This window comes from Triticum aestivum, chromosome 4D (genome assembly GCF_018294505.1).
Source record: "Triticum aestivum cultivar Chinese Spring chromosome 4D, IWGSC CS RefSeq v2.1, whole genome shotgun sequence".
NCBI classification, from domain to species: Eukaryota; Viridiplantae; Streptophyta; class Magnoliopsida; order Poales; family Poaceae; genus Triticum; species Triticum aestivum.
In genome coordinates, this window is record NC_057805.1 from 101765736 (window position 1) to 101775555 (window position 9820).

Sequence of the window (9820 nt, forward strand, 5' to 3'; positions counted from 1 at the left end):
GTACAAGCGGTGCTGCTTCCCCGCTGCGGAAGCCGTGGCCCGGGGATGGCCACGTCGGAGGATAGCGTTGGGGGACCCGTGGAGATCCGGGACGCCGTACGCTAGACCATTGCGAGGCGGCCACGTCAGGGAGAAGGTTCAGTGGTGGGCCCGGCGTATCCGGAGATCCCACGGGATAAGGCGCGAAAGTGGAAAGGATTGGATTCAGCTGGAGCTTTCTCACCTCGCTGGTTTTCCTTTTAAGCTTCCTTTCTCGGGATTGTTTTTTCGAAGAACACCCCCATATATAGTAGTACATTAATCAATTAAAAAAGTGCTTTTCCTCAAAAAAAGAACTTGAAAAGTGCTTACAATCGTTCATTACAGCATACGTCAGGCAGGGCGAAATTCTATAATAAATAAAACCGTTAGACCTATTATCATAACTAAACCTAGCAATCTTATCAGCCGTCGTGTTTGACTGGCCGTTGATCTTGAAGATCTTGAAATTATTTGCATAATGCTAAGCGCTTCCCTCTTCATATCAACAAAAGGGGACCTATTAAGAATATCATTTGCAAGATAGGAAACCACAAAGGAGCAATTAGATTCTACAATTATGGGTTTATTGAGACTGATACCGATATAGAGACCGGCAAGGCACACACAAAACTCCGCTTCATCAACACATGTGCATGGCTCAATAAAATTCCAAGAAGAAATGATGACTTGGCCATATGATCTCTGGCAGTAACCCCCATGCAGGCAGCACTCATGCTCTCCACAAAGTAGGTGCCAATGTTAATCTTAATGACCTCGGACGAAGGAGGTTGCCAAGTCCCTAAATTCGTCGCTGAAATATCAACGACCTCCTGGACATCCACCACCCCCTTACCTTTCTTGCTCATATCCAATTGTTTACTGAAATGACAGGATGTGTAAGATGCCCAATAGCTTTCCAGAAACAGAGCACGGAAGAGACATATTCCTTCCCTTTATCAAAAAATAGATCATTCCTTAAATGACAAGCTCTCTAAAAAATGAATAATTCAACTGATCCAAAGAACAAGGAGACTGTCTGGACCTGAGAAATTAAAGATATTTTCTTTTGGAATATTCCACACATCCCTCATAGCCAAACGAAGAGCACGAGCCTTCAGACACATCACTAGTGCATGCTAAATATTTTCTTCTTTAACGCCACAAATAGAGCAAATAGCACGGTCGGTTTGGTGGTGAGAAACTCTATTAACATGAACTGCCAAACTAGTTGAAGCCGCTCGCCAGGCAAAAATCCTGATATTTTGTGGGGCATTCGCCTTCCAAATAATACCCCAAAGCCTTCTCTCCCCATTCACAACACCATTGGTTTGCCTAAGATCTTCCTTGCAATCCTTGAGATTCAACGTCAATTTATACGCGCTCCTAACAGAAAATAACCCATTCTTTTCAAAGTGCCATGTAAGAAAATCACCATCCCTCGAGGATTGAATACGTATCTTTAAAATCTTCTTGGTGTCGTGTGGATAGAACAACTGTTTTATCAGACTCACATCCCATCTTCTCGAACCGCTAATGAATCAGTCAAACACCCATTTTATCCATGTTTTGCTCTTCTTTTCTAAAATTTTAAGGCCAAAATTCCTGGCATCCAATTATCTCTCCAAATATTAATATTAACTCCATCAACCACTCTCCGGATAACACCTTGTTTAAGCAGATCCAACCCATGCAGAATACCTTGCCATGTAACTGAAGTCGACTGCGGAAACACGATGTCTAGAAGATGTCCATGGGGGTAACACTTGGCCTTCAACACCTTTGCAAGACTTGCCCGCAGCCTGCTTAGCAAGGAGAACTTGATTAAATAGTCTAAAATCGCAAAAACCCATACGATCCTCGCCTTCTGGTCTTGTCATTTTATCCCAAGCAAGCATGTGTGTTTTCCTCCTATTTTCTTCATCGCCCAGCCAGAAATTCCTAATAAGTTATGCTAGCTATTCACAAATAGATGTTGGAAATTTAAGAATACCCATGGCATACACCGGAAGATCCTGGATTGCCAATTTAATCTGAATTTCCTTTGCCCCACTCAACGCATATTTTCCAATCAAGCCTGAGAGTCTTTTTAGCGCTTTATCTTTGGTATACTGGAATTTGCCAGCCTTCAATGTTCCTTCAGGCACTGATAGTCCAAGATATTTATCCTAACCATCTGCAGCAATCTGAAGGACTACCATGATTGACACTTGATCTTCTAACGTGTAATTCTTCCAAATAGAAATGAACACTTATCTGGACTCAATAACTACCTAGTCCTCTCCTCATGGACCGTCAAATTATTTTTAGTGGTCAATGCTTGATTCAAAGATCCCTTCAAAAATAGAAGGCTATCATCAGCACACGGTAAATGAGATATACCTAGGCCATTTTTGCTTAAACAGAAATTTTGTAGAGCTCCTCTTTCACATGCGTCTTGAAGTGATGATGAGAGAGCCTCCGCCACGAACAGGAACAAGTACGGTGATAATGGATCCCCCAGTCTGAGACCTCGAGACGAAACAAAGGAATCTAGAAGTTTTCCATTAAAACGCGTCAAGAAGGTGATATAGCTTACAAGAGCAACTCTAGTAGATTCCGCAAAAACTGTATATAGTTCCCCCTAAAATGGATATGCGGTACCGCGCGGCATCGGGCAAAATAGACCCCCTAGCGATTGTTAACTTTTACCAACCTCCACCTAGGGGCATGTGAGTTGTGCTTTATTCGAGGGCTACTAGACTTTTGCAATACGTATTTGAGTTCTTTATGACTAATGTGAGTATTTTGGTCTACATGCACTACCACCATCCATATTTTGCTGGCCTCTTCGGTGTCGTACATTGCCCACTCTCACATTGAGACATGGTGCATACTTTGCCGGTGATCCCCGTGAGATGATACGCTCTCTCACACATAAATCTCATTATATCTTTTCAAAACAACCACCATACCTACCTATTATAGCATTTCCATAACCATTCCGAGATATATTGCCATGCAACTTCGACTGTTACTATCATTACTTGACTTCAGCATGCATTGTCATTTTGCTTTGCATGATCATGGAGATAACATGATATTTGTGGCAGTGCAACCGTTCATCATTGATACATGTTACGCTAGATCATTGCACATCTTGGCACACCGTCAGAGGCATTCATATATAGTCATCATATTGTTTCATATTATGAGTTGTAAGCAAAATAAAAGTGTGATGCATTTCCAGAGTGTGCCCTACTAGTGAGGAAAAAGTAGGAGGCCCATGATTCCTAAAAAAGAGGGGATGAGGCCAATGAGCTCAAGAAAATAGGCCCAAAAAGAGCCCAATAAAAAATAAGAGAAAAGAGAGAGGGGGTGCACTACTATCCTTTTGAAGGAAATATGCCCTAGAGGCAATAATAAAGTTGTTATTTATATTTCTTTATATCCTGATAAATGTTTATTATTCATGCTAGAATTGTATTAATCGGAAACTTGATACATGTGTGAATACATAGACAAAACAAAATGTCCCTAGTATGCCTCTACTTGACTAGCTCGTTAATCAAAGATGGTTAAGTTTCCTGACCATAGACATGTGTTGTCATTTGGTGAACGGGATCACATCATTAGGAGAATGAAGTGACGGACAAGACCCATCCGTTAGCTTAGCATAATGATCGTTAAGTTTTATTGCTATTGCTTTCTTCATGACTTATACATATTCCTTTGACTATGAGATTATGCAACTCCCGAATACCGGAGGAACACCTTGTGTGCTATCAAACGTCACAATGTAACTGGTGATTATAAAGATGCTCTATAGGTGTCTCTGAAGGTGTTTGTTGGGTTGGCATAGATCGAGAATAGGATTTGTCACTCCGAGTATCGGGGAGGTATCTCTGGGCCCTCTCGGTAATGCACATCATGATAATCCTTGTAAGCAATGTGAATAATGAGTTAGTTGCAGGATGATGTATTACGGAACGAGTAAAGAGACTTACCGGTAACGAGATTGAACTAGGTATGAAGATACTGACGATCAAATCTCGGGCAAGTAACATACCGATGACAAAGGGAATAACGTATGTTGTCATTGCGGTTTGACCGATAAAGATCTTCGTAGAATATGTAGGAACCAATATGAGTAACCAGGTTCCGCTGTTGGTTATTGATCGGAGATGTGTCTCGGTCATGTCTACATAGTTCTCGAACCCGTAGGGTCCGCACGCTTAACGTTCGATAACGATTTGTATTATGAGTTATGTGTTTTGGTGACCAAAGATTGTTTGGAGTTCCGGATGAGATCACGGACATGATGAGGAGTCTCAAAATGGTCGAGAGGTAAATATTGATATATTGGACGATAGTATTCGGACCCGGAATGGTTTCGGAGTGTTTCGAATATTTATCGGAGTACCAAGGGGTTACCCGACCCCCCCGGGGAAAGTAATGGGCCAACATGGGTCATAGGGGAGAGAGAGGGCAGCCCACAAGGGGTGGCGTCTGTCGTGGTTCTAAGTCTGACAGTAGAATGGGGGGTAGGTTAGAAGAGGCAAGATCCTAGCTACGATGAGGTTGTGCATGCAAGATTTACGAGTTTAGGCCCTTCTCAGAGGAAGTAATAGCCCTACGTTTCGGTGCCCGGAGGCTGGTCGATTGGATTATGCGTGAAGTTACAGGGGGTGCGAACCCTTGTGCCAGTGGAGGGGGGTGGCTTATATAGAGTGCGCCAGGACCCCAGCCAGCCCACGTTACAAGGGGTTCAATGTACATAAAGGTGAGACGTTACTGGTAATGCCAACAATAAAGTCATATAAATGATCATTAAGACTACGAAGTGAATGCCTGACCATTGCCATCCTGAGTAACTTTAGATCTTCTGTGTTCCGAGTGGTTTCTGATATGGTTGAATGATTATATCCTGGTCGAATGGAATAGGGTTATCCGAGTGGAACTGTTGTCCGAGTGGGTTGCACCCTGAGGTGATTTCAGTCGGTAGATGTTGTTGTCCTTGGAATGTCTTTGACTGTAGGGCAATGTCCTTGGGAAGGGTGTCTAGAACAGGTCTATTACCCTACCCTAGGTACATGTCATCGTCATTAGCCCCCGAATGGTTCAGGGTCCGAGTGGAGATGGAGTTGAAGATGGTTCCGACCCAATTTTCGTGCTTCGGAAGCATTTTACTTGGATTGGTGAACCATGCAGAAACTTTGACCTCATTTTCAGTCGCCTTGATCCATTCTGAGGTTGTCGGGTGAATTTTGCTGATAAGCTTCGAATGCTGATATGGTATAAAATCTCTGGCGCGATCGACTTCACTGCCGTTCCCGGATCTCACGGGATTCGAAATTTGGGGAAGCGCGCGGGGCGGAGAGGACTGCAGTAAACGGAGCAGATTAGGCAGGAGCACCTCGATTCTTGCGCCACCTTTTTCGGCACGCACCGAGCACGCGACAGTTGCGGGATTTGACAGGATTGCTTGGGCCCACGAGTCAGTCACTCGGGGAATAGGTCCATATAAGGCGTCGGGGCCTGCGTATTTTGCACAGTGCGTCCCATTCTCCTTCTTCCTCCTCTGCTTCCCCATCGCGTCTGCCTCCACCCTCGACGCCGCCGCCCAGCCCGAGCGCAGCCCGTTGCGATGGCAAAGGACAAGACGGCGACCCTGGAGCGTGCGAAGAAGGCGAAGGCGAAGGGCAAGAAGACGAGCCGGGGAGGGTCGTCGTCGAGATCTGGCCTGCCGCCCGGCTGGATCCAGGGCGACTGGATTCGATCCACGATCCAGCAGGAGGATCTGGAGGATCTGGTTGAGGGGGGTTTGATTCCCCACGGCTCATCGTGGCTTCCGGAGGACGAGACCGAGCCGCAGCCGCAGGAGGGTGAGTGTGTCCTCCTCGCGACTCATGTCGACCGCGGCTTCTCTCTGCCCCTTTCTTTCGAGGCTTTCTGAACTTTTTTGGAGCACAACTTCATCACTTTTCACCCAACACCATCACATACCTCGCCGCATTCGTGTCTATGTGTGAGAACTTTCTGGGCTGTCGACCGCACTGGGGTCTCTTCAAACACATCTTCACTTGCCGTTCCCAATCTGTGAAGAAGGCTAATCCGAGTGATGAGAGTACACATGTGATCCAGATGTGTGGAGGTCTAGGGATCCAGATGAGGGGTAAAAGCACCTTCCCCACTATGATTCTTCTCAATTCAGTTAGAGGATACCAGTCGACCTGGTTTTACTGTAAGGACCAACTGGCTCCTGGTCAGTCGACTGGCCTTCCTCCCTTTACCCTGGAGCGAGTTGAGAAGCCCTCTCCCTTGAAAGTGACTCCATCTGAGAAAGTGGAGGTGAATATCTTGGTTGAGCGAGTAGTCCAACTTGTCCGTGATGGTGTGACTGGCTTGGACTTGCTAGACGTGTTTCTCAGTCGACGCATCCAACCACTCCAAGCTCGCGATCATCCAATGTGGATGTACTCGGGTATTGATGACACCAGTCGGATCCATCCAGAGGAAGTTGACGAGGAGACGGTGGCGCAGTGGTTGCAGGGCATCACTGGCAACAAGGACAACCCCAAGGGGTCCAGGAGAATTCCCCCACTCGACAACACCAACGAACCAGACAAGGTCTGACCCATTTCTTCAGAGTGTCTTCTTGTTCTGATATGCAATTGTTCTCGAAACTGACTGATATTCATCAACTCTGAGCCTTGCAGATTTACACTGAGATGTACTCGATGCCCAACGGAGAGCAGGAGCAGGAGGGAGAGGCGAGTGGAGGTGACAGCGGTGACTGGCACTCCGACGGAGGAGAAGATGAGGAGAGTGAAGACTCGAGCAGTGGTGAGGAGGTTGACTCTCCACCTCGCTCAGGTAGACGCTCCAAGTAGAGGCAAGACCCAGCAAGTGTTCGTGGCAAAGCAGTCGTACAAAGTGCGCATACCTCAAAGCGCCCTCGAACTTCTTCTCCCATTCCGACTGAAAAGGCCCCAAAGCAGCTCAAGGTAGTGCCCTCAAAGCCTCGGAAGGCCTTGCCTAAGATCAAAGTGGACGTCCCCATTGCTTCTGGGTAATCATTGTACTTATACTCTTAGTTTTGCATAGTTTGATCTACGATCGACTCACTCTCCTGTTTCGACCGAGTGAATTCTGAAATTTGCAGTGTTCCTACCTCTGGGACTTCCATTTATAAATATGGTGATGACGAGGAGATGGAAGACGCGGTCACTTCCAACGCGGGTATGACTCTTGTCATCTTGTCTTTACTTTGCCAACCACTTTGACGGCGACTGAACTCTTGCGGTCGATTCCTTTGCAGCTCAGCCAAATGTTATTGAACTTCCAGACGACGATGAAGATGTGCCACAGAAACCCATGGGAAGGAGGGGCAGGACTTCGGGCAGGAGGGCACCAGCTAGCAAGACGCCCCAGTCGACGCCGGCGACGTAACCAGTGATTCAGCAGTCCGGAGACCTCAACCGAGCTTCTGTTACTTTTGCGGTTCTAGTGTCGAGTGAACGTCATTCATCGTCGACTGCACAAGTCCCTGTTTCGTCTATGCAACTCCATGCCTCAGATCCTCAAGCTGCTGCGGTTGATCTACCTTCTCCACTTTTCACCACCCATCATGTCCCAGAGGACCAAGTGGGCGCTGCCAAGGAAGCCATACGCCAGGCAGGCCTTATGATGGAACAAATGAAAGTGGTGCGCGAGGCCAGTCAGGCTGCTTATGACGCCAGCTCAGCCCTCCAGGACAATGTCCAGGTTAGTTGATTTTCGACTGATCTCCTAGCTTGACGCTTGTTCTGTTAGGATATGCTACCTGAAAACTTTTATTGTGCATCTATTTGTCAGTCTGCACTTCGCATCCGTACACCCACTGGGTGTTTCAATTTTTGCTGAGTAGTTTTTCCACTTGAGTCGACTAGGTTGTGTTGATTGTATCTTTGAACTAGTGGGGGCACGCAGAGTGCACCCACTGGGTGTAGTCCCCGGGGCCGCTGTCGAATGTGTGATTCAGCGGGGGTCTTGATAAAATATCTCTTTTCAGTTCTTCCACTTGGTCTAGACAGGTCTGGCCGAGTGAAATGCGGACCAGTGGGGGCACGCTTAGTGCACCCACTAGGTGTAGTCCCCGAGACCGCAGTCGACCGCGGGCAGTCGGTTGTGGTCTGAGAATAACTGTTGCTTTCTTCTTTCTTTTTTGGACGAACCAAGTCGATTGGAAAGTCAAACCAGTGGGGGCACGCTTAGTGCACCCACTGGGTGTGGTCCCCGAGACTACTGTTGAATGTTTGATTCGGCAGTAGTCTTAGAACTCTTTGAACTCGAACTTTATTGCTCGGAAGCAACCAAACTTTGTTTCCGTCGACTGACTGTCCTCTGACCACAGAGATCTTGTGAACTTGGAGCTCGGTTTGCTGACTTGGAGCAGAAGCAGATCCAGCTCAATCTTGATCTGGGGTTGGCCAAGGAGAATTTGCAGAAGGCTAAGGATGAAACTGCTGGTATGGAAAACTCTGTCGACTGATTCTCTTGCCATCTTTTCCCTCTTTTTTCTGACCCGAATGTTATTTTTAGAAAAACTGAGACATGCTTTGGAGAAGAAGGATCTTGACCTTGCGGCTGCACAAAAAATGGCCGAAGAGAAAATAGCCCTTGCCGACCAGAAGCCGGCTTCAGTCGGGAGGTTAGAAGAAGAAAATGCCAAGCTGAAGACTGCTCTTGACGAAGCCAACAAGGAGGTTACTCGACTGAAGAAGGACAAGGGAGCTTTGACTGACAAGGTTGGTGATCTCAGTCGGAGGAGGGACGAGCTCGAGGTTTATCTGGGGGACTTGCCAAGAAATTGTTCCTTATGCTTGAAGGTATTTTCCCCTTCCGACTAATTTGTTATTGTCGACTCGTCCTACATCTGTCGATTCACCATTCATCTGTGTGCGCAGAGTTTTGCTAGAGCTTCGAGGAAGAGACTGGGTGAATTGAAACGAGCTTGGACCCCATCAACTCCCCCATTAAGGATGAAGCTGCCATGAACGTGCTCAGGCTTGAGTCTCGCCTTTCCAGCACCATGGACTATCTAGCACGATTGAAAGTGGCGGTGTCACGGATTGATACTGCACTCTGGACAAGGGAGACATTCCGGAATGATCTTGAGTCTTTGATGACTCGACTTAACGAGATCCCTGGTCGAGTGCAGGAATGGAAGAAGTCGTCTGCTCGCCGTGGCACTGACGTGGCTCTGTCTCTGGTTCGCGTCCATTGCAAAGAAGCTAAGGAAGAGAAACTTGCAACGATCAAGGTTGCCAACACCAAGAGGCTTGACTTCCAGTCCTTCATGGAGACCTTCATTGCTGCTGCCACTCGTATAGCAGACGGAATCGACCTGGATGAGTTCGTCGAGCCTGCCAGCCCTCCTCCTGCGGAGTAAACAAACTATTTATGATCCGATTAAATTTTCCTTGGTATGCCGAGTGATTTTGTAACCGCTTAAACTCCTTAGGGCCTGATGCCCGAGTACTTTAATATGTGGTCCGGAATCTCGTGGGATTTATCCGAATCTTGGTTTTTCCTTGAATATGTTTGCCTTTGTTTCTGAGTGGAACTTGCATCTTCACTCGGAACAGACTTTTGTACTTTTGATGTAGTTCTGAGGAGAGGGTCGCGGATGACCTGCACCTCATCGTTCTTGCAGATCGTGATGGATCACACATTGTATTTGTGGCGTAGCTCCAAGGAGAAAGTCGCAGATGACCTGCACCTCATCTTCCTTGCGGATCAGGATGCAGAGCACATTGTACTTGTGGTGCAGCTCTGAGGA